This window comes from Lissotriton helveticus, chromosome 5_1, assembly GCF_964261635.1.
Source record: "Lissotriton helveticus chromosome 5_1, aLisHel1.1, whole genome shotgun sequence".
Lineage (NCBI taxonomy): Eukaryota > Metazoa > Chordata > Amphibia > Caudata > Salamandridae > Lissotriton > Lissotriton helveticus.
Genome location: NC_136065.1, coordinates 1,826,180,569 through 1,826,205,787, shown reverse-complemented (window position 1 = coordinate 1,826,205,787; position 25,219 = coordinate 1,826,180,569). Strand labels below are relative to the sequence as shown.

The 25,219-nt window shown below is 49.2% G+C and overlaps 1 protein-coding gene across 21 annotated transcripts in view; it reads right to left on the bottom strand.

Annotated features, from left to right (window-relative positions):
* The window catches only part of HDAC5 (histone deacetylase 5), a 1,448,645-nt gene that overhangs the window by 247,805 nt on the left and 1,175,621 nt on the right, over positions 1 to 25,219 (bottom strand). The gene's annotated exons all lie outside the window — the stretch shown is intronic.

Genomic DNA, 25,219 nt, shown 5'->3' with positions numbered 1-25,219 from the left:
TCACCCATCCTTAAGAAACCAACAGATGACCCCACGAATCTTAACAACTATCGTCCTATATCCAATATCCCTACCCTGGCCAGACTCCATGAAAAATGCGCACACCACCAACTAACAAATCATATCGTTCACTTTGACCTCCTTGACAACTACCAATCAGGCTTCAGAGCAGGGCACAGTACGGAATCAGCCATGACTCACATCATTGATGATGCACTTCAAATTCTAGACCAGACGGCGCATGCCTACTCATCTTGCTGGACCTATCATCAGCTTTTGATACGGTCAAACACGAGAGTTTATTGGATCTGCTCAGACTGAGGATGGGTCTTTCAGGCCCAGTGCTAAATTGGTTTACCTCCGTTCTTCATAATCGTACACAACAATTCAAGATTAACAACACTCTTTCCAACCCAGTTCCAGTAAGGCTGGGCGTCCCCCAAGGATCCTCACTTTCACTGACATTGTTTAACTTCATGGAGCCGCTCACCGAAATTCTTCAAGCGTCTAACGTGCAATATCATATGTACGCTGATGATACACAACTGTATCTCAAGATTAACACCTTAGAAGACATTAAACAGCTTAACTCCACACTCATGAACACCCAAACATGGTTGACAGAAAATCATCTCAAACTGAACGCTCTAATGACTGAATTTCTCCTTATAGTCTCCCCCGCTAAATTCCCTTTGATGCAAAACTTAATCCAACACCTCATTGCACTCAACGTGCATCCAACTGTTGTGGACTCAGCAAAATCATTGGGAATAACTCTGGACAGCAATCTCACCATGCAGAAACACGTTAGCAATGCGACAAAGGGAGCAAACTTCCAGTTAAACATTCTCAGGAAATTGAAGCCATTTTTACCAGCCAACGATTTCAAACAGGCTGTACAAGCGCTAGTTATCCCCCGTTTGGATTACGGTATGGTCTCTCTATGCGGCCTCCCAAAAGCATCTACAGCTCCCCTTAGAGCATTAATAAACTCTGCGGCAAGACTCATCACTGGTTCGAAAATAGTTCCCACATCTCCCCTGACCTAAAAGTCCTGAACTGGCTCCCGTTCGAAGCAAGAATTCACCTAAACATTGCTTGCATTACACATAAGGCCTTACACAACAAGGCACCCATTTATCTTGCACAGAAATTGACAATCTCTGGTGGTTCAAGGTCCTCTAGGGGTGCAGATAACTAACTCCTGAAACCTCAAAGATTCAATTAAAAAAAACATATAAACGTTCCTTCTCTGGGATGGCGCCTAGCATTTGGAATTCTCTTCCTCCTGAAACCAGACTGAATTCTTCTTTCGTATTTTTCAAAAAAAAAAGTAAAAGCGATTCTCATGGCAAAATTTACTTGACCACTCTGCACCCTGAACACTTTTTTCCCCCCCGAGACTCTGTTTATGTTCTTGAAACAACTATGAACCCATTTTTTTGGTATTTTTACGACTTTCCTGTGTTTTTATTTTATTTATCCTATGCTTGTTCTCTATATTGTGCCTTACTATTCATTTGTTTTAATCAACTTTGTTCATTGTAAAGCGCTCTGATATCCGCAAGGATCTTGCATGCGCTCTATAGAACCTTCTAAATAAAAATAAATAAAATAAACTAGTACTAAAGTATTAAGTTTTGGCATCAACCGTAGAGGGCATCATGATAACTCAATGTGATGTTAACTATAAGTCCCAGCCATTATTTTCTTTTTTTCTTTTAAACATTTTAACAGGACACTAACTGTTACTCCTTCACCTGGTAAGCAGAATGGTAATATCTGAATCTTGCTGTGCACTGATTATGTTATGGTAGTATCCCCTTGTGGAGTGGGGGTTTAATGCTGAGAAGTGCCAAATAAACGTCTTAATATAGTTGACATACTTGAGCATCCTTCGTGACTGAATATGTACAAAAACATTTTATGCGAGTGGAGCATGTGGATTGAACCCATAGTTAAGTATCCATGGAGTACTTGGCTAATGCACAACTGAACAGTTTGTAGTATTCAACTTGCTATGGCTCTATTAGTTACAGTGAAGTCTATGACTTGTGGTGCACAGGGAGCAAAACACGGTTAGAATTTTCTTATTGTCTTTATTGCCTGCATTTTGCACACAATTTCTCATGATGCATGTAATGTAAATAGAGCTCTTCATGCTAAGTTAGTTGGCTATGGAAGAAAGTGGGTAACTGCATGGTCTGATTAACAAAAAACTGTGAAACTACATTTGGTACGAATGAGAGTTGGTTTCCAACACTCCATATTTTGTGTACAGTGAAGTGTGATTCCTGAAGAGTTAAAGCTTTGAACTCACTTAATAAAAGTGCAATTCAGAAGGCTGTTTTTAAGGTAAAATTCTTTAATAGTGATATGCGTTGGCGCAAAAAAGTGCTTTAACGAAACCTGCTTGAACCACTCTAATTAGGTCATATAACCACATGTGAAGAATAGTCTTTCCAGTACTTCAAGAAATTGTTTAATAATATCTTTTGAAAAATCTCTGTGATGCGTTCCCTTAGTATATGCTGCTATAGCTGATAATTGTAACCTTAATTAACATAAAAGTAAATAGATTAAGTATTGGAGAATGGCTTTCTCTGCTGTTTGAATGGTCTGGATTTTATGTTTTTAACAACTTGTAATGGATGTTGTCCACTTAGCTGTGTAACAGTCTAGCTGATGGTGGTCCTTGCCTCACGTTATAACTAGGGCTCCCGGTTTTATGGTATTTATTTTATAACATTTATATCTGTCTTTATCCATATTTATTTTTGTCATTTTCTCTGTATATATCCGCATTTATTTTTGTTGCAAGCAAAAAAAGACTTTGCAGCTAGTATTTTTCCACATTTATTTAAATAGACCGTGCACACGGTTGTTATAGGTGTAGCTATATTTTTATATGTGCCAAATTAAGTAAACGCAATACTGTCATCTGAAAACTTTGCCATTGTATGACAAGTCACCGTGGTGTCACAGAGATTACTTGCAGTAATATTAGTGAGCTGCTGTTGCGTTGCACTATTGAAAACACTCACTAGCCATGATTATTAGATGTAAACATAATTTGAATTTAGACGAGTGCACCTGTGCACTTTTAGTGACCTGGCCAAAGAGGCATGAAAGAGCTGTCTACTTTTGTGATAAATTAGAGATATTGGATGCCTCGTTCTCCTTATTGTCAGTTCCATGCTCCTCCCTGCAGCATGCTCTGTGGTGCGAGTTGACTATCCACATACGAGAGAGAAAACGACCTCCTCTGAAGCAGCAAGCTCTTATTTCAGAAAGAAATTAAAGGCCCTGGCATTAGTCATGCCGGGCACTATTTCCCTCACATTTCTAAGGCCTAAAATATCCATCAACACCCATGTGAGCTGGCAGCTTTTAATTCACATTTTTTAACTAAATCCTTCGCCAATGCAAAAACAAATTTTTTATACGTTGAAAACATTGGGCATGTATCACTTGCCTTATTTTACTTTCTAGTGCCTAGTAGAAATTGAACAATTTAATTTAAAACAGTAATTCCACACAGTGGCGAAAAAAACGATTTCACTTGAAAAAAAGCTTACAAGTTTGCCCCGGCTGTCTCTCAGGAATGTTTGTGTTTCTTCATTTTGCGCCAAGTCAAGGAGGAAAGTTCACATTTTAAGGCCTGAAAGTATCGCTAATGCAAGCTAATTTCCTTATTGCTTTTATGCCACCGGTCTTTCTGACCTTTTTGGGTCACACTAATTGTCCCGCGCCCGACAAAAGATTAATGGCCCAGCAGGAGTTAAACTGGGCAGGCATAAACAGCAATCAGGAAGAGGGGCGAGGTGAGGCAACCCTGGGCTGGAGCACGATTGCTAAACAATTCTCAGAATCCGAAAATCTGATTTGGTCGTATTTTTCAGTTTCTATTTATAAATATAGACAGAAGAAAAATATTTTTCCGTCTGTATTTATATGTTAAAAGCAGTTAGCAGATCCCCCTACACCGACCCCCGCTAAGGCACGTGCTACATAGTTGACCCCGGCAGGCCCCCTTTATGGACCACTGCATGTTCTCCTTTGCGGATGGGAGGGCATAACTTGGAGGAGGAGGAGGAGGTGGGTGGGTGTAATTTGTTTCTTTTGTTCTTTCATATTGTTTATGCAAACAGGTCTTGGCATTATACATCCCCAGTTGCATCCCGAAGAATGTGAAGCTTGTTGGCACTAAATGCTGTGACCTCAAAACCAATAAAGAGGGGGCGCGGCCAAGATGGCGGTGTGAGCGGACGTGCTTCTCGGAGCTCCCGCCGCCGGCCGCTAGCACAGCATTTTATTCAGCACCTCATCCCCCGTATTTGGGGCCCCCCCGGAGAGCACTTGCCGCCCTGATGGGCTTGGCCCCGGTGAGGAACTTTGCGGGGCGTCCGGGGCTCCTGGAGCTGCGGAGAGAGGTTCGACCCGGGAGCGGCCTGGTCTGGCCTAGAGGAGAGAGGAGACGAGGAGGAGTGGCCGAGGGTGCCGGTGGAGCATGCCCGGCCTGAGAGCACCTCGGACGGGGCTCTGCTACGCGAGAGCCGGTGCGTAGGTGGTGGGTCCGGCCCACGCGGTTTCTGCGTGAGGCCCCCGGGGGTTCGCCCGGGGCCTACTGCGGATCTATCGCCGCCAATTGGGATCGGCCGCTGCGGAGGCGGCCTTTGCTGGGGCCGGCGGGGGACGGAAGCGGTGCGGCCTTGTGCGGGGGGCCCGCCTGCAGAGCGCCAGCTGCCCGCAGACCAGACATCGACTCCAAGCGACCCCGGCCTGAGGTGCGGAGTGTGGACGAGGGGATGACCCGGTGACCGCCTGAACGGCCACGTGAACTGGTGAGCCGAAGAGGCGCTGCGGCGCGATCCCACCCCTCCCCGCTGGACATTGGGGGTCTCGACCGGACGGGAAACCCACCTAGAGGTGGGCGGGGAGGTCGGTCACGGGCGCTGGGGCCTGGTTGATGGGCCCAGGGCGGCCAAAGTTACTGCGCGTCGGCGGCCCCCATATTGGACAACACATTAGGCGCATAACTGAGCGAACGGTCGTCCTTCGTGAGACGCCATGAGGGAACGTGTTTGGTCCCCGGCATAGCGAGCAGGGGCCGGCAGTGGTGCATACCCCGGGAAGGTACGGCCTACATCAGGACTGGTGGCTGGAGCGACGATAGGGGGACGGCGACGCGTGGCCCGAAGACGCGGTAAAGGCTCTGTTGAGTGAGTGACGGTGGGGTGGACGCCTTCCTGCCACCAGAGTGGTGATTGGAGGAACACCAGTGGGTCCCAAAAAGGGGTTCTTTATGCAGCCGCCGGCCCCACGCTTTCAGGTTGGGAACCGGGCCCCCCCCCCACGTGCTTGGAACCCGGGCCGCACTGCAGCATAGCACCAGTTGCGGCTCGGCTACGAGCCCCATGAGATATGTCCTCTGTAAGAGGCCAGAAAGATAGGACCATTAAGGACCTGTTCACCCCTAACACGACGGGGAAGCGGGCAGAACCCACCGCGGCGGGTCAGCGGGCTGGTGCTGACAAGATGGCTACTGGCTCCCCTGCCTCTGGAACGGCGAATACCGAGGAGCCCATCACCAAAGCTTTTCTTGAGTCCCTCTTCAGTGGTCTGCGGGAGGACATTCACGCTCTGAAGAGGGAATTACATGAGGAGATTAGAGAGGTCCGCCGCGACACGGACGCTATAGGAGAAAGGGTGGCTGATTTGGAGACCAAAGGCGAAGGGCGTGACATTGAAATAGAGGCCCTGCAGCAGGAAATCATCCGTATACATGACCAGCAGGTGGACCTTCAATCCCACGTTGAGGATTTAGAGAACCGCTCCAGGCGGCATAACATCAGGATCCGGGGGTGAAGCAGACCCCCGACACGGAGGATCTTTTACACTTTACGCAAGGCCTATTTAACCACATTCTAGGTAGGCCAGCGGACTCCACACTCCGCCTGGATAGGACACACCGGGCGGGCCCGCCCAGGGCCGCTTCAGCCCTGCCGGCTGATATCTTAGTCTGCGTGCAGGATTTCCGTACCAAGGAAGAGATCCTTAGCAAGGCCCGACAGATGGGAACTATCTCCTTTGGAGTTCACTCGCCGTCCCTATATCAGGATTTGGCCGCCATCACCCTCGAAAAACGTAGGTCCTTTAGGCCGGTCACTGCGGAACTGAGACGGCGCAACATCTCATAGTTGGGGGTCACCCCTTTCGCTTGGTGTTTAAGTTGGACAATAAGGTTTGCCAACTGCGGTCCTTCCGGGAAGCATGTCGTCTTTTGGGCATCGAGGAGCCGAAGGAGGAGGAGGGGCCGCCTGACTGGGGGACGACTGGGGTGGACACCACCGGACAGTGGCAACAGCAACGGAGGAGGCGCAGGCCAAAACGTCCGCCCGCGGTGGAGATCAAGGAGGGTCAACGAGCGGCAGTGGAGACAGCGGCGACGGAACTGGCGGGCCCTGACAGCGGTTGAACGCCGATCTCGACACTCTATGGCATAGCTGAGAAAGGATGGGATGAGGCAAGACGGGTCGGCGGCAAGAGAGGAGGCAATGGATTCGGACACATTCCCCCAATATTGATCTTTACTGTGCATCTACATTAGTGGATGATGGACAAGACTGTTTTTTGTATCCTTTATGTTGGGGAGGGGGGTGGGGGGTTTTGGTTGTATCCTTTCTGGCGGGGGTGAGGATGTTGTGGGTGGGTTGGGGTTGCGGGTGGGATGGGGTCCAGGTCCAAGGATTCTTTTAGGCTCTGGTATGTTACCTTCCGTAGATTCTAGTGAGATGCAGGCTTCAAGATGCGCCTCGGGGAGGGACAGGATGTACGAGAGAAGTGCTTGGCTAACGCTTGATTCTGCCCGGATGGGGGTCCGGGTGGCCCACACATTTCCCTATGCCTCCGACTGAGTTGCGAATTCTCACACTAAATGTGCGGGGGCTCAACAATCCAGTGAAGAGGAGGGCTGTTCTTTCCCTTCTGGAGGCCTCTAAGGCCGACATATGCTTGCTACAAGAGATCCACTTATTGCCGAGGGATTGCCACAGGATGCGCTCGCGCTATTTCCCTCACCAATTTTACTCTTCCTCTTCCACTAAAACTGCGGGGGTGGCTCTCTTGGTAGCCCAGAGGTTCAGGGGAAAGGTCCTGCAGAAAGGGGCGGAGGTGAAGGGGAGGTTGTTGTCTTATAGATTCTCCCTTTGGGGGGGCGACCTTCACGGTCTGTTCTATTTATGCCCCGAATGAAGGTCAGGAAAGGTTCCTACACTCCGCACTCAGGGAGGTGGCCGCATCTCCTGATCGACATGTACTGGTGGGAGGTGACCTGAATTTGGTTATGGACAATGTGCAGGATAGGTCAGCGCAGCGCTCCACTCAGGCTGGGACACTCTCCGCTGGGGGGTTGGCTAGGCTAACAGATATGGGCATGGTGGATTTGTGGCGTCGACTTCATCCCTCTGAAAGGGAGTACACTTATTATTCAAATGCCCACAAAACTTATGCCCGCTTGGATTATTTTTTGGCCTCCCCGTCCTTACAGGCGCTTACAACGGCGTTGGAGATAGGAGCTGCATCCCTCTCTGATCATTCCCACATGGTGGCTGTGTTCTCCCTGCCCCCGCTCTCACGCGTACCGCGCTGCTGGAGGCTGCGCGACTCGCTGCTGCATCGCGCTGACGTGGTGGGGAAGGCCCGGCGGGCTATTACTGACTATCTGGCGCATAACAGCACTGACACCACATCTTTGACCACTCATTGGCCAGCGCTTAAGGCGGTTCTACGCGGTGAGCTTATAGCGATCTCGGCCGCCGAGAACGCGGAGCGTGCACAGAAACGGGAGGAACTGTCGCGGAGGACGCGAGAACTTGAGCGCATGCACCAACGGACCGGGGCGCCGAGGATCTGGAGGCAGTTGCGACAGGCTAGGCAACAATTGGCAGCACTCGACCAAGATTGCGCGGAATATGCAGCGGTGAGGGTGCAACACTTATATTACACTGGGGGAGATCGATGCGGGAGACTGCTGGGTCATGCACTTCAGGAAAAACAACAGAAACAATCGGTACGGGAGGTCGTCACGCCGGATGGGCGGGTGGCTACCGAGGATGCGGACATTGCGGGGGCATTTAGCACCTTTTATACCTCCCTGTATACCGGGTCGGTGCTTGACCCGGAAGAAGGTGAGAGGTTCTTGGCCTCGGTCTCCCTCCCTATGCTGACCCCGGAACAGTCGGATCTTCTGGAACGACCTATTCGGCCAGAGGAGGTGATTGCAGCTATCTCGTGCCTCAAATTTGGCAAAAGCGCCCGGCCCAGATGGCTTCTCGGCGATCTTTTACAAGACGTTTTGTGCACAGGTGACACCTCTGCTGACCGCCCTCTTTAATTCTTTTGCGGACGCCGGGGCGATCACGAGCGATTTGCTGGAAGCTAACATCTCGGTCAACCCCAAACCAGGGAAGGATCACTCGAGGTGCGATGCATATCGCCCTATATCTCTACTCAATGAAGACCTTAAACTCTACACCAGCATACTAGCGGCGTGCCTCGCACCACTAATTCAGGGGCTGATCGACCCGGATCAGGCGGGATTCATCCCTGAACGTCAGACCGTAGACAACACTAAAAGGGCGCTGCACCTGATTGAGAAGGCCACGAGAACGTCGGGGGAGTACATGTTGCTTGCGATAGATGCCGAGAAGGCATTTGACCGAGTCCACTGGCCTTATCTCGAGCAGGTGATGGTGAAAGCTGTGTTGGGCGACCGATTTCGTACGTGGGTCCTTAACTGCTATTCTTACCGTTCCACGACAGTCAGGGTCAACGGATTCGCCTCGCCCCGATTCTCTATAGAGCGTGGCACACGGCAGGGGTGCCCGCTGTCGCCCCTGCTCTTTGCCTTGTATATGGAGCCGCTAGCACAACTGATGCAAACCACTCCTGAGGTACGCGGTATCAAATTTGGGGCATATGTCCATACCATCAGCCTGTATGCTGAAGATATCCTCCTGTCCCTGTCCTCCCCGGACACGTCCCTCCCAGCCTGTGTGGAGGTCCTGAATGCGTTCTCCAGAGTGTCGGTGTTTAAGATGATTATGACCAAGTCGGAAGCCTTGGACCTTTCTCTGGCCCCGCATACGCGAGCCCACCTGCAGAGGCGCTTTCCGTTCCGCTGGGCGCAGAAGTCAGTTCCTTATTGGGGACCTCAACTGGCGGCAATGTTGTCGGACACGGTCTGGATCAACTATTCTCAGCTACGTCGGCTCATTCGTACGGAGATGAACAGGTGGAAGCACCTCCCTATGTCATGGCTGGGTAGGGTAGCGGCCATCACAATGACGGTCTTACCACAGATTCTATATGTATTCCGCGCCATCCCCCTCCGTCCACCGGATGGTTGGCTTCACCAGATGCAATCAGAGCTGGCGCAATTTATATGGAATGGCAGGAAACCCAGAATGAAGCTCCGTCTTGTGACGCTACCTCCTGAGAAGGGGGGTCTGGGTCTTCCGGATCTCCTGCTTTACTACCAGGCGGTGCAACTGAGAACGTTGGTGGAGTGGAGCAGGTGGGAGTCAGATAAACACTGGCTCTTTCAGGACCAGGCGGTCGCGGGCCGTCCGCTCCAGGAAGTGCCCTTTCTCCGCCGTCAGCACCGTCCCCCCAATCTTTACGCCTCCTACATCACGAGAGTGCCACTAGAGGTCTGGGATTGCACCAATCTTAAATCTGAACTGACCACCTTCCCGTCTCCGCTTACTCCCCTACTCGAGAACCCGGACTTCACTCCCGGGATGGATGTGGTGGCATTTGCGAGGTGGCACCCGGCGGGCTGTAGATCCCTGTTCCATTTGTATACTAAGGAAGGGATTATCCCATTCGAGATTTTCAAACATGAATACCACCTGCCGGAATCAGAGCGCCTCCGGTATCTCCAGGCTCAGCACTGGGCGATGCATAGCCAGGTTCGGGAGGGGGCTGATCGACGGTTGCGGCCCCATGAATATTGGCTGATCACAAGAACCTCAGACAAACATCTCATTTCTGATCTTTACCGCACACTACTAGATCGGTACTCTTGGGTGTACAACTCGGGCAGGGCGCGCTGGGAGAGGGAGTTGGGGCACACCCTTAGCACCACAGAACGGAACAATATTTATTACGGCGTGCGACACTCTGCTTATCACATGGGACTGACCGACACGCTCACCAAAATAGCAACATACTGGTACTATACCCCTGAGAGACTGCACGAAATGGACCACAAACGGGAGGCGATGTGTTGGAGAGGTTGTGGGGAGAGGGGGTCTCTGACCCATCTATTATGGGATTGTGTCCATCTGAAGGAGTATTGGAAATTGGTGTCGGATGAGGTCGATGCCCACTTTGATACTGAACTCCCTTGCTTTCCCTCATACATACTACTGGGTTTGTCCAATCCTGTCACATATCCCTTGCGTTCCCGTAGGGGCAGGTTGATGGCCATTGCATTGGGTTCAGCATTGCAGAATATTGTGTCTCTCTGGCGCACCACTCACACACCCACTTTTCAGGGGTGGCTTTATCGTCTGTGGGCGGTCCTGGGCATGGAAAAGCTCTCCCTGATTGGGGCAGGAAAGGGGGACAGATACGCGGAACTGTGGCAACCATTTCTTTCCCTGCAGGCTACGGAATTTAGAGAGGTTACGTGTCCTAGGTATCTGCGCCTGCTGCGCTTGGCCCAGACCGAGCCTGATGGAGTCTGAGGGGCCTTGTCCTTATTTGCGGAGATTGATCGACCTGGACCTGGGGAGGGAGGGGTGGTGGTGGGGTAGTTGGGTCAAGGGGAGGATCGGGATAGGGTGGTTCTTTTTGGGGTTTCTATTTCTGTGTTTTGTGTTTTCCAACATCTTGACAACTGTAGCCTATACAGCGGCAGCACCCGTTCATTGGGGCTTGGCGGGAGACTCTCCGGGGTGGCTATTTACTTGGGGGATCCTTGAGGCTGTACACCACGATATTCCCCCCACCCCCCACCTCGTCCCCCCGATTTGAGATGCGGCCGGCCCTTCGGGGTTGTACACGGCTTGCTGTGTTAAATACTGATTGCATCACTGTCATCACTGTAACACCTGCACGGTACCACGATCTCAAGCCGGCCCATCGGGTTGTAGGCGATTTTGTCATGAATGTTTGTTTCTACAATACTAATAAAACAGATTTAATACTAAAATCAATAAAGAAATGTAAACAAAAACAAAATAGTTTAAATGGAAAACCGAGAGCCTTAGTTATACAACCTGTACACTTTTTGGGGGGAAATTTTAAACATATAAGTACACGGGAGCCATGCTGCTATCTGTAAGATTTTTTGATCTGGTTGGTAAGTTGTCACCCTTCAACAGTTTTACTGCTCTTTCTTTGGATAGCCTTAACATGTGTGAAGACCAAGTTTGCAGTTAAAATCTTTGTCATGTTGGACTTTTGTAGCATGGACAACACTAATTAAATAACTTAAGGTAAAGGTGTACACAACTATCCTGTACCAACTTATGGAAAGAGCACTGCCCAAAGATTGTGGGTGCTGATGCCAGGATGAGAATGTTGGCATTTTTCTTCAAAGTCAGTTTACACCATGATCCATCAAAAATTATATTAATTGATGTTGAAGCAGTTGCATCAGCTGGTTTGCTGAAAACAACATTACATACTAAGCCAACTGATAAAAATAAAGCCCTACATTACGCAAGTCACCACCCCCGGTCCCAGGGACAATCTACAATTCGGGCAGTTTTTAAGGATACAAAGAAACTGTTCTGACAAAAATGATTACTACTTTCATGGAAAAAATGTAATTGAAAATTTGACAGGAAGATGGTACTCTAAAAAATAAAAATGTAACACTTTTAAAAGAGCATGGTGGACACCACGTGAAGAATTGCTTTTAAAGAAGAGTTTACCTAAGTTATAATGTCAAGAGTTTGTGTATATATTCTGCACAAAAAAGAATCAGTAGAAAAAAAAATGATCAACAAAAATTGCCACCTGATCTCACATTTGGATCCATCATTTAAGAAACCCTTGTTTGCGCTTATAAAAAAAGAAACGTTTAGGGGACAAATTGGTCAGAGCATAGACTCCAAACGTGTCTGCAAAAAGCACAACGTAACAGTTTTAAACCTTCCACCAATACAGGGACATCACAAATGTGGTACATATATCAATTGTTACTTAACCATTGAAGGGTTAGTCTTTGCTCAAAAAAATATCTATTGGAAAGAGTGTTTTTTCGAATGGTAAATCTAAAAATATGGTGTACGGAGTCATTTTCCCCTTGCAATAAATTGTACCTTGGGAAAACCAACCAAGAAGTACGTCAACATATAACTCAGCATAAATCCAGGATCAGAAAAAAATTCTTATTGCTCGTTTAGTCATCCATTGGCTAGATGAAAAACACTTGGAATAAGATTTAAGATGACATAATGGTCAGTTATTCAGACAGAGCATCATGGAGGAGACCCAGAAATACAATTAATTCAATGGGGAGTATTCTTAATTGTCAAATTTGACACTGCCGTTGATGGGTTGAACGAAATTGCAACACTTGTGATAGCGTTGTTATTGAATTTCAGTAAAAATATGGGGACTTAGTTTTGAACTTGTATATTTTTATTTCGGAAGGTATATATATTTTTAGGCGCTTCACTTATAAAAGGCTCAAAATTTCAATTTTTTCCCCAATGCCTTTGCTTTATAACTTAAAGACTACATTCCCCAGAAACCAATGGGCCGATTGTGGCGCCATTCTAAAATTAACATGCCGAGAACATTGTGCCAGTATAAGTTATAACAAAAGCCTTTTTATTTCGACACACATCTATCCAAGCTTCCATTCTTGGAAAAGCTTATTTGACACAGCGCAGTGTTCTTCCAAAAAAACTCGCTTGGGCTTTAATAAAAATAATCTTTGTTCCCCGGTACCCCTGAGGGGTCTGAAAAACACGATTTCCGGTGCACAGAATGCCTGCCCAATCAATAAAGCGAGGGCCCATATCAAGAAACAACTCAGATACTTGCAATATGATTAATCTTCAGCGCATCGACTTGTCAGTGTGTAAAGGTTAGTAGAATCCATCTTTCCGTATTAATGTAATGTTGTATTTCTGATAACAAACACACCATGTATAATGTTATTAGATGCTGTTGGGGAGATCGCTTAAGCCTACGAAGCCAGGAGTTTTACTGATCAGGTCTTGTGATTTTTATCGCTAGGTCAAATTATGAGCAGCTGTGAATTGTGCAGGAATTTCGAGATTAATGTTCATTTAGGTTTCTGGTTTTAGGATAATGAAAACATGAAGAGGAATCATGTGGCACTAATAGGGAACTTTCCTTTTAGGATAGATGTAAGTGTCTTTAACAGCATTTGGTTATAGATCAATGATGGCTACTTTACATAGAGTGACTTTTTGTTCTGCTTATTTTAGGTGTCCGGAGATTTTCAGATTGAAGAATAATTAATTTGGTGTACAGCTAAGATAGCGTAGATAATTAAGATAACTCAAAGCGGAGGAGTGTATGACTCTGTAGTGATGAGTGATTGATGAATGTTTGGTAAATACAAATTTTTTTTATTATTTCTTTGAGTGTTCTAGTATTCAGAGTCCTCAGGCGAACCCCATCAACCAATATAAAGGGGTCCAAAACGCATCAACAGATTTTTTTTATCCAAACAAGTGTTTTACACACAACTTTATTTTTTATTTTTAGTAGCTCCAAACAAATTATTTTCGAAGGACTAGTGATTTCTCTCGGAGCCCAGGATGGACACTGTTTGGTGTTAGACCGCTAAGACATTAACATGATTTTTACAATCAAAGTACTTTTGTGGGTAATGTAAAAAATAACTCGTAACAACAGAACCCAAGCTGTTTCCATAGTGTTTTTCATTAAATTGTGACTGTTTTGTGATTTTTGAGAAAAAAATGATTTTGCTTCTCTAACTTTTGTATATGTTGTTGATGTCTTCCTTGTGTATTGATAAGTTTGTTCAAATTACGTTAGTAAATTGAGTTTTGAAATGATTTGCCTGAAAAAAAGTGTAGATCAAAAGAAAAAGAAAAAAGTAATAAACTGCTGTCGATCGCAACATGTGTGTGAGATCTCAGGCGTGAAAGATTATAAGAAAAGATATCAGTATTGGCATTTGCGTTGTTTCACTGAGGATGAGACTGTTGGCATTTTTCTTTTGTTCTTGTGGTAAACAGATCCTGCATGCCTAGTTTAGCTAGCTTGCTTTTATGTTTTCCTCTCCTGGCATATAATGCATTACAAGTGTAAAATTTCTATGTATTGACCAGTGCCAAATGTCTTGAGCTAGCTGTGGTAGTGGGCAAGATTGTGTCTTTTTAGTAGAACATGATCATTATGGTATCTGCAATTATTTGTACCAAATAACTTGCATTTGACTTTGAAATGCTTTCAGAGCTAGAAAACTAGTTTTTAATTCCAGAGCATTGATATATTTTACTGTATCTTTTGGTGGCCCCTTGTAATGAATGTGCCACTCTTGTGGTTGAGTATCTCATGATGACCGTTAACTACCACCATCTTAAACTGACTTTAGCGTGTTACTTTATTCTAGCGTTAATGTAGAACGGCCTTACAGATGCCTGCTTAGTGAGAGCCATTACGGAGTAGAACAGCACATATGAGCTCCAATTATTGGCTTTGACATGGCCTCTGTCATCTTGCTTTCTAACTTTGCTCAGCTTTAAGCTTCTGTGTGCTTGGCGTACGAGTTACTTACCTCTGGTAACGATGTATCTGGTAGAGACGATTATAGCTGCAGATTCCTTCACGTAGAATTATCCTGAGGCGTGAGACTGGGTCAGGAATTTTTTTTGCCACAGCATCCCTGCGCCCCGGGTGGGGGTGGGGCACCACGCAACTCTGCCTCTGCGTCGTCCACGCATGTGACGTCAGTGAGGTGACTTAAGTCGCCTAAGTCAGTTTTCTTCTGATAACTTTTCCGCGCCACAACGCGGAGCCATTAGACAAAACTGTGAGAGTATAGGAACAGTGTGCAAAAGAAAAAAGGAATGGTGGGGAACAACGCGATACAAAAGGGGATGATGGACGGAGCGTTTGAGCAAATCAAATACTCACCCCCAGTCAACTGATCTGGGTTTAATCCATCACCATTCCTTAGCTCACTCAGCCACCCCAGTTCAGACATGGCCATATGCAAATCAGTCTGACCCTGTGCCTCATGGGAACAGTCCAGCCCGAACTGCCAAGCCATGTCTTCCCTGGACCGGAAACAAACATCCTGGGACCGGTTTCGGATTCATAATCCTCATCAGCCAGGCTATCTTGAATCCAGTGGCCAAGTAAGCAAGGGACTCACGTCTGAGCATACCCTGCCACATTTAGGGTGAACAAAGCGATACAAAAGGGGATGATGGACGGAGCGTTTGAGCAAATCAAACACTCACCCCCAGTCAACTGATCTGGGTTTAATCCATCACCATTCTTTAGCTCACTCAGCCACCCCAGTTCAGACATGGCCATATGCAAATCAGTCTGACCCTGTGCCTCATGGGAACAGTCCAGCCTGAACTGCCAAGCCATGTCTTCCCTGGACCGGAAACAAGCATCCTGGGACCGGTTTCGGATTCATAATCCTCATCAGCCAGACTATCTTGAATCCAGTGGCCAAGTGAGCAAGGGACTCACGTCTGAGCATACCCTGCCAAATTTAGGGCGAACAAAGCGATACAAACGGGGATGATGGACAGAGCGTTTGAGCAAATCAAACACTCACCCCCAGTCAACTGATCTGGGTTTAATCCATCACCATTCTTTAGCTCACTCAGCCACCCCAGTTCAGACATATGGTGGGGAACAACACCATAAGCAGCAGTGCCAAACACTGCAGTACCCCAGGCAGGGAAAATAATAAAGAACAGGCATAGCCCTGAACAGCAGCCCTGCCAGCACAAAGATAGCACCCACTGGAATAAAGAACACATGAGAAAGTGTCATAAAAACATATAACAGGACCACCACCCCAACCAATTACAATGAAGGGGAACCAGTTCGGGACAAACAAGGGACAACAAGACTCCCAGACAGCCCCAAGACAGAATATAACAACGCCTATAAAGAACAAGGGCAGAGGCCGAACCAAAAGACCCCAAGAGGATAGCAGAGGGTCCAGGTACCCTAGCAATGAAAGGGGGCAAGAGAGGAGGGGGAGGGAGGTAGGCCCCAACCTGGGGCAACTAGAACTCAAAGGCACAGAAGTACCCATAAATCGATCCTTCAGAGCTCCAAAAGGGGAGGAAGGAACAAATAAACAGGACGAACATCCTGCCAGCAAAGAGTGACAGAATCCAGGCACTGAAGACATAGCCACCCCAAAGAGGCAAATGCAGAAGACCAAACCAAGGGGTCCTCGAAGAATGGGGAGGAAGGGCGGCCCGTGAAGGAATCTGCGGCTAGAATCGTCTCTACCAGATACATCGTTACTGGCTGATAAGAGACTACTAGCCACAGATTCCTTCACGTAGAATAGATACCCTAGCCATACCCAAGGGGAAGGAGGTCTGCGAGATGACCCCACCAGCCTGGTCACAACGGAGGGTCACACAGGGGGGAAGAGTCCCAAAGACAGAAAGAGGAGCCCCGACCCCCAGGCAAGGGGAATCCCCGCAAGCACAAGACCACCAACTCCGAAGGGGATGCGGGAAAGAAGAAGAGAAGAGGTAGCCCGTCCTCGTTCAGCAGAGGAAACGAGGCAAGATGAAAGGAGGCCAAAGCACCCCACGCCCATACAAGGCAACAAAACCTCCGGCCAAGGCAAGGAAAAGTAGCACCGAAGGAGAAGAGCAACCTTGACACTCCAAGGAGAAGAGGCAGAGCGAAGGTAAGCTTCCCCCCACAGGACACACACCCAGTGAAGAGGGCCTAACACAGCCAGAAGGCATAGACGAGACAGAACGGCGCCGTCCACAATAAGCAGGCGGAAGCTGAAAAGGGGCAGCTCAAGGTCACCCGCAGGGACAGACTGAACCCGAAAGGGAACAAGAACTCAGGGACTATCTCATCCCACAGGGAGGAGAGGTAGAACTGAGTGCAAGGCCCACTGGAAGGAGCGGACAAGGCAAGGATGACTGCCCCACTAAATCGCCAAGAAGGCATAATGGTGCAGAAAAACAGTAGGTCAGCACCAGCAAGTGCAGCCAGACGCCGAAAGCATCGCAGAAGAATGCGTTCAGGGCAAACCAGACGCCAGCAAAGACCGAGAGCAAGAAGGCAAGAAGGGTCCGGACACGTTCCAGGGAGGAGTCCGCACCCACAGCCCAAAAAGAAGTGGAACCAGGCAGAGCCAAAACGCCCGACCGCAGACAACAGGCCAGACCAGGCAAAAGTAGAAGGACACCCCGGGGTGCAACTCAAGCCATCAGCAAGATACCTTAACGCCACGGAGAACAGAGGCCCGAAGGCTATAACAACTCCCCAGCGCATAACAGAGCTATATAACAGCTTCCACTGACCCACATAGGGCATGTTACGTCCCAAAACATGGGAACCTCTTAGAAACAAACAAACGCAGCAGAGGACAACAGAAAATACCTGCGGAAAAACCTGCAGAAGGCTTGTCAAGCAGCCAGAGAGCAAAAACAGCAGGCCTAGCATGGTGTAGAAACCCCAAAGCAAAAACAAACAGTGAGGAAGAAGGGCCGGCCAGCAGCCAACAGAACCACAGTCCCAACAAGGAGGACCCGAGTGGCCATGAAGCACACAGAACACACAACTAGGGCGACCCGACCCAACGGAAGAACACCTCCAAGAACCTGATCAACCCACAGGTCACTGAGGGGGAGAAGCAGGAGGAGGAGGAGGACAAAGCCCTGCCAAGAACCTCTGAATGGCCGAGTCCGCAGGGGCGTGGAACAAAAGAGGACCTTCGAGAGGAAGGTCCACCAGCCATTCCCGAACATTCTCCGGGAACACACTGTCTCGAAGCCAGGCATGGCAACGAAGGGCAACCGAAGAAGCCAAGGCATGACCTAGGACATCTGAAATGTCCAGAGCGGAGCGAAGAATAAACGTCGTCAGCTCCCGGCCATCCAACACATGGTGCCTCAAATCAACACAGGCCCCCTCCTGAGAAGTGGCAGACATATGGGACTCCGCCGAGTTCCACAAACAAGAAGTCGCCCTAGCCAAAACACACAGCATGTTAAGGGCCCTGAGAGCCGCACTGGTTGAGGCGAACATATTGCACCCCCAGGAGTCCAGCCAGAGGTCCTCATGTGACGGGGGAGACAACAGCAATGGCAGAGAGGAAAAGGTATTCTGCAAAAGGGGGCCTCTGGTAGAGGGGTGGAGAGAAAGACATGCCGGATCACGCGGCGCCGGTGCAGAAGATGTTGGGGCACTAGGTCCCCCGTGGTGGGACGGCCCCAAGTCCCCAAGAGAGAAGAATGGAATGAACCCTCCCTACCACCAGAGCCCTGATGCAGAATCTTCAGAAGGTGATCCACGGGGAAATGAATAGCTGGATCACTCATGCGCAAAATTCCCACAACCGTGGAAACAGCCCGCCTCCTTAGGGCCCAGCGGAGGGGAAAACAGCTCCTCGGTAGGAGACGGCTGCAAGCTAAGGAGGCCATCCCCGAAGCCAACCGGAGGAAGGAAGGGCCAGGTCCGGAAAGAAGGAAGAGGGACCGAGGAGTGGGGGACCTGCGGCTCCTCTGGCGAAGGCCGCGGAGCAAGTGTGGAGCCGCCTTTAGACAACGCCGGACTAAAAGCCACGACGCTTCGGCCCGTCTCCAGGGAGGATGACACCAACAAGCTTTGAACCTCTGGAGAAGAGGAGTCCGAGGACGAGTCAACGACCCGACGCCGTCCTGACACCGTAGAGTCCGCAATCCGAGGCAGGACTTCGTCGTCCGACGCCAGGGGAGACACTAGAACGACCTCCGCTGCAGCCCTCGGGCCAGGAGACCAGGGCCGGGGCGGCGAAGGAGCGGCGCCGGCCTGACCTCCGATGAGGCAGCCGCCTGCGTGGAGGAATGAGAGGGACCCGGGGAGGGATGAGGAGTCCCCCGCCAGCCTCAACCTGTGACGGGACGAGAGGGGCCCTCCGTCAACCCCTGTGGTGCCGTCAGGAGCCGCCGGCGCCAAAGCGGCATCACCTCGGCCTCAGACAAGATCGCCGCCTGTCCAGAGGACCAACAGGGGCTCGGGGTGCCACCCTAGCCCCGGCGACCTCCCGTGACACCACAGGGACTATCACAGGAGTTTGCGGCAAAGCACAAGCGCAGTGGTCCGAAGGAGGGACCCCGAAGGGCCGCACCCCAAAGGGACCACTTCCTAGCCAGTCGGCGCTGTAGCTGCCGGCGACGCCACAGAGGGCCCACACACTGCAAGGGATCCGCTGAAGTTCCAGGAGAGGAAGGAGGAGGAGGAGAAGCCAGCGAGGCCTGTTGTCAGGAACCCGGCCTTGTGGGCCGCCGTCCACGCAATGCGTGAGAAACGGCAACCAAAACAATGCCGAACCACAATCCCCAGAGGGCTATGGGGCACCTAGCGTGTGACGTCAGACGCGCAGATCAGGAAATTTAAACCCAGAGCCCGGCAGGAACAGATAATTTTGCTGAGAGCGAGTGAAGTCGAGGAGCGGCTTTCGTCTGGATACCGAGGCTATCGTGAGTAGACTTCTGTGTGTGTGGTCGCCGGCTGGTGACACACAGACCCGCGCTCCGCGAGGCTACGGGTGAGCCCGTTTTTGATGCATACACGGCTGTGTATGAATCGAGTGACTATTGGAGACATGTGTTTGTTTTCCCCGTTTTCACGGAGAGAAAAGCGGCGGCTTTCTCATGCGGGGAAAACGGTGATTGAACCGGATATTTGGAGCCTTTCAACTTGACATTTAATCCAATGGTGTGAATTGGATGTGTTGCATAGATGTTTAGTGGTGACATAAACACCCCTGTTTTTTCCCAAGAGAAAGCATTACAAGTATCTGGATATTAATGTACATATGCCCGAACTAAATCAAAATTGTACATAAGCAAATTGTGAATACTGAGGTACACCTAGACTTAAAGGTGACTGGAACCTTTAACTCATTACAAAGACGTTGATTTGAAGACAACCTGTTTTTTGCTTTGTATTACAATACAGGAGAGACCAAAGGGGGGTACCTGAGTAAGATGGACGAAATAGCTTACAGCAGAGCGTTCACATTAAGTGGTAGGTGTGGTGTAGGATTAACTTAAGCTCTGTAGCCAACTGTTGTAAAGTCTTATGTTTATTCTTTTGTTCTTTAGAAACAATCCTCGCCATTGATAGGACCTCACCTCCCTCTCCTGTAGATCAAGCCTATGTATTTTCCTTTACAGGTATGCTATTGATACGTTATAAAGAACTAGGTGATCAGTGTTAGTTGTGCTAATTGCCAGTTAAGATAGGGAGGGGTGTAATTCTAAACCTCTTGTTTTTATCGTTACAGATCTCCCTCCCCGCTGTTCCCTTCCTTCCCCGCGCTCACGGGATCATCCTGGTGGTCTGTGATATTTATTATCGGGCCGCGGGGTGGTCGTGGGGGTGTGGAGTAAGGACGTTCAACGCAGCCCCGAGGAGTAAAGTGTGGAACCTGACAGAATTATTGGCCCACGATTACTGTCCTCCTCTTGGCTGCATTGATCGATAATGGCTTCACTTGACAATGTTCTGGCCGCCTTGGCTTTGGTACAAACAGAACTGGCTGCCTCCAATAGAGAGGTCGCTGCTTCTAGAACCGAAAACGCTCAACTTAGAGCTCGCATGGACCGGATTCAAGGGAATCCATTCGATGCAGGAGCTAGCACCACCACCCCATCCTCCTTGGTAGTAGAAATGCCCACACAAATCCCGCTGGCACCACCGGAAAGGTTCTATGGGGATAACAAGAAGGTGCAGGTGTTTATGACGCAAATACTTCTGCACTTCATGTGTAAGCCTAAAATGTTTGCCACAAACCAGGCACGAGTAGCCTTTCTGATTTCTTATCTGGGTGGGGAGGCAGCTCAATGGGCAGTTCCTGTAGTCAGGAGAGACGACCCTTTATTATATGACTGGGACGAGTTCAGGGTGGAATTCGAGAAAACGTTTGATCGTCGAGCCAAAACCTTCTCAGCAGACCGTGAGTTGTTGGTACTCCAACAAGGCACTACTGACTTGGTTTCTTACCTCAACAACTTTCGTCGTCTTGTAGCAGAGACGGATTGGCCGGAGGTCAAGCAATCGGCGTTGTTCTACCAAGGACTCAACGATGAGATGAAAGACGTATTGGCACACATAGACCCTCAGCCCCGAACCTGTTCAGCGCTTATTGAACTTGCTCTCCGGCTTGATCACAGGATCCTGGGAACGCAAAGGAGAATTACGAAAGAAAGAGCCGATCATCGTGGGTCAAGAACGGAGTGGAGGGGGCAACGAGAAGCCCACCACAGCACAGGACGCCATGGAAATTGGGGCTGTCCGAGCCACGTTGACTTTTAGTGAGAAAGAGCATCGTAGGAAGAACGGGTTATGTTTGTACTGCGGAAAAAAGGGACACTACCTACGGGAGTGTCCGGTGAAGCCAAAACCAGGAAGAGTCAGGGCTGGGCAAACGGCCGCTGGAACCGTTGAGAAGAAGCCGGAAAACTACAACGCTTGAGAGTAAAAGAAGGGGAACCCTCAAGCCTTATCGTTATCCCTTCAGTCACAGCCTGCTGTGAGCAAGAAAAGAAACATGTGTTCCTTTCATTAGTGATGTTGTTGGATTCAGTAGAACAAGATGTGAAGGCAATGGTGGATTCAGGAGCCACGGGGTGTTTTATGGACTATCTTGAAGCAGAAAGGCTGGGTATCCAACTCATAGCTAAGAAACAGCCTGAACCGGTGTATGCGGTCGACGGTAGCGAATTGAAAGCCGGACCCATAAAATATCACACCACAGAAATCAAGTGTGTCTGTAAGGGTGTACATCAGGAAACCATTTCCTTTAACATTATCCAAGCACCACAATACGGCATCATCTTGGGGCTTCCCTGGCTTCAAAAACACGAACCCCAAGTCCAGTGGACTTCGAAAACAGTCCTTTTCACTTCGGAGTATTGCAAAGAACACTGTTTGGTATCCAATGTGAGTCCGTCTCAGGCGTTGGCTAGGGTGTTCAATATAGCCACAGCCGCAGAGAAAGAAGTGGACCTCCCGTCATGTTATGCCGCTTACGCCAAGGTGTTCAGCGAGGAACAAGCAGAGGCTCTTCCGCCTCACAGAGACTTCGATTGCCGGATAGATCTGGTTCCCGATGCGGTAATACCCAATGGCAGGTTATACGCCCTTACGGTACCCGAGAATGAATACCTGAGAGCTTATCTGGATAAATATCTGGCTCTGGGGTACATACGTCCTTCGAGGTCTCCCGCTTCATCCCCGTTATTTTTTATTCCGAAAGCGAACGGCGACAAAAGGTGTTGCATAGACTACAGGGCGCTCAACACCGTCACTGTGAAGAACCAATATCCGTTACCCCTGATTCCTGTTCTACTGGAGCAAGTTAGAGCAGCCACCATCTACACCAAGTTGGATCTGAGAGGGGCGTACCACCTGGTTCGCATAAGAAAGGGTGACGAGTGGAAGACGGCCTTTAAGACGCGGTATGGGCTCTTTGAGTATCTCGTAATGCCCTTTGGGCTGTGTAACGCACCAGCCGCGTTTCAATATTTCCTGAACGAAGTGTTGAGAGAGTATTTGGACCTCTTTGTAGTCGTCTACATAGACGACATATTGGTATACTCCAACACAACGAGAGAACATCAACGTCATGTGAGCCTGGTGCTGGAAGCCCTGATGAAACATCATCTCTACTGTAAGATCACGAAATGTGAATTCCACGTGAACACCGTTGAGTTTTTGGGAGTGATGCTTACGCCGTCTGGCCAGATCATGGCAGAGAGAAAAGTTCAAGCCATAAAGAACTGGCCTCGTCCATGCACGGTCAAGGATATCCAATGTCTACTGGGATTCGCGAACTTTTATAGAAGGTTCATTGGGGGGTTTTCAGCGATGGTTGCCCCCTTGACACGTCTAACACGAAAGAACGTTCCATTTGTTTGGAGCGAAGAAGCACAGCAAGCGTTGGATAGGTTGAAAGAAGCCTTTATCGGTGCTCCAATTCTCAAACATGCAAACCCCAACTTGCCGTTCATTGTCGAAGCTGATGCCTCTGAAGTGGCCTTGGGAGCGGTCCTTTCACAAAGACAGGAACATACAGGCGTTTTACACCCGATCGCGTTTATGTCCCGAAAACTCAGTCCGGCGGAAATCAATTACACTATCGCCGAGAAGGAGCTTCTGGCTATCCGAGACGCCTTCGTGGAGTGGAGGCATTGGCTCTTGGGAGCGGTGCATCAGGTAACGGTCTATACGGATCACCGTAATTTACAATTCATAAGAGCCGCCCGACATCTCACGCCCAGACAATTACGCTGGATGCTCTTCTTCGAGGAATATCGATTCGTTGTGACCTACCGCCCCGGAGTGCACAACAAGAAAGCAGATGCCCTAACCCGACAAGAACATCCGGCGTTGCATACCCTGACTCCGACCAGATCCATAATCGACCCAGCACAAGTCTTGTGTGTCACACAAACCTGTGACTTTCTACAATCCTTACGCTCTGGGATCCAGTCCTGCGTCTGGAGAACTTGGCTACGGCATCATCCAGAATGGAAGATGAGACAAGGAATCGCCATGAAAGGGAAACAAGCGCTTGTGCCTACCAAGGCCTTGCAACGTAAGGTATTCCAGTGGTGCCACGAAATACCAAGCGCAGGACACATGGGATATGTGAAGACCTTGGAGAAAGCACTGAGACAATTTTGGTGGCCCTCCATCCGCATGTATTTGAAGCATTGGGGAACACAGTGTGAACAATGTGCACGAATGAAATCGAATCGCCAGCAAACCCAGGGGTTTCTACATCCTTTGCCCACTCTGGAAATGCCTTGGGAGAGTGTGTCGGTTGACTTCATTGTCGGGTTGCCTAAAGACCAAGGGAAGACCGCCATCTTAGTGGTGGTGGATTACCTCACACAAATGGGCCATTTCATCGCTTGTGAGAAAGTACCTACAGCGGGTCAGTTGGCACATTTACTTCTGATACACATAGTGAGGTTACATGGACTCCCGAAAGTGATAGTGTCGGACAGGGGGGCTCAATTCACTGCAGGCTTTTGGAAGGTTTGGTGTGCTGAGTTACATATATCTTCGTCCTTATCCACCAGTTACCATCCTCAGACGGATGGTCAAACGGAGAGACTTAATCAGTCACTTAAGCAGTATCTCCGCTGCTATGTACAGGCTGACTCTGATTCCTGGGTGGATTGGTTGTGGGTGGCGGAGCTGGCTTACAACAGCACACAACATTCCTCCACAGGTCATGCCCCGTTTTTCAGTACTTACGGACACCATCCTAGAGTAACTCCCTTGATCCTTCCGAGAGAAAAGGTCCGGCTGCCAGACGTCAAGGCAAGATTGTTGCGCATTCGTAAGATACTTCTGGCGACGCACAAGAATCTTGTTCAAGCCAAGGGGAAATATAAAAGACAGGCTGATAAACATCGTAGACCCTGTCCAATGTACAAGAAAGGGGACCGGGTGTGGTTGTCCACGAAACATATTGCATTCAAGAGGTACAGTGTGTTCAATCCCAAATACATAGGCCCTTACCAAGTGATGAAGCTCATCAACCCTGTGGCGGTAAAGTTGAGGTTACCAAGTCATTTCAAGATTCACGCAGTGTTTCATGTATCCCTATTGAAACCCTCAAGAGCCCCTGTTCATCACCCCCCGGTGCCTGTGTGGGTTCAGCAGGATAAGGAATATGAGGTGTTGAGGGTGTTGGATTCTAGACGGGTGCGGGGGAGATTGCAATACCTGCTGTCTTGGAAGGGCTTCGGACCTGAAGAAAACTCCTGGGAGCCTGCGGGGTCTGTACATGCGCCCCGTCTTGTGTCCTGGTTCCATCGCCGTCATCCGGAGAGACCAGCCCCGGATCGGCGTCCCTTGTGAGGGGGGATGTACTGTCAGGAACCCGGCCTTGTGGGCCGCCGTCCGCGCAATGCGTGAGAAACGGCAACCAAAACAATGCCGAACCACAATCCCCAGAGGGCTATGG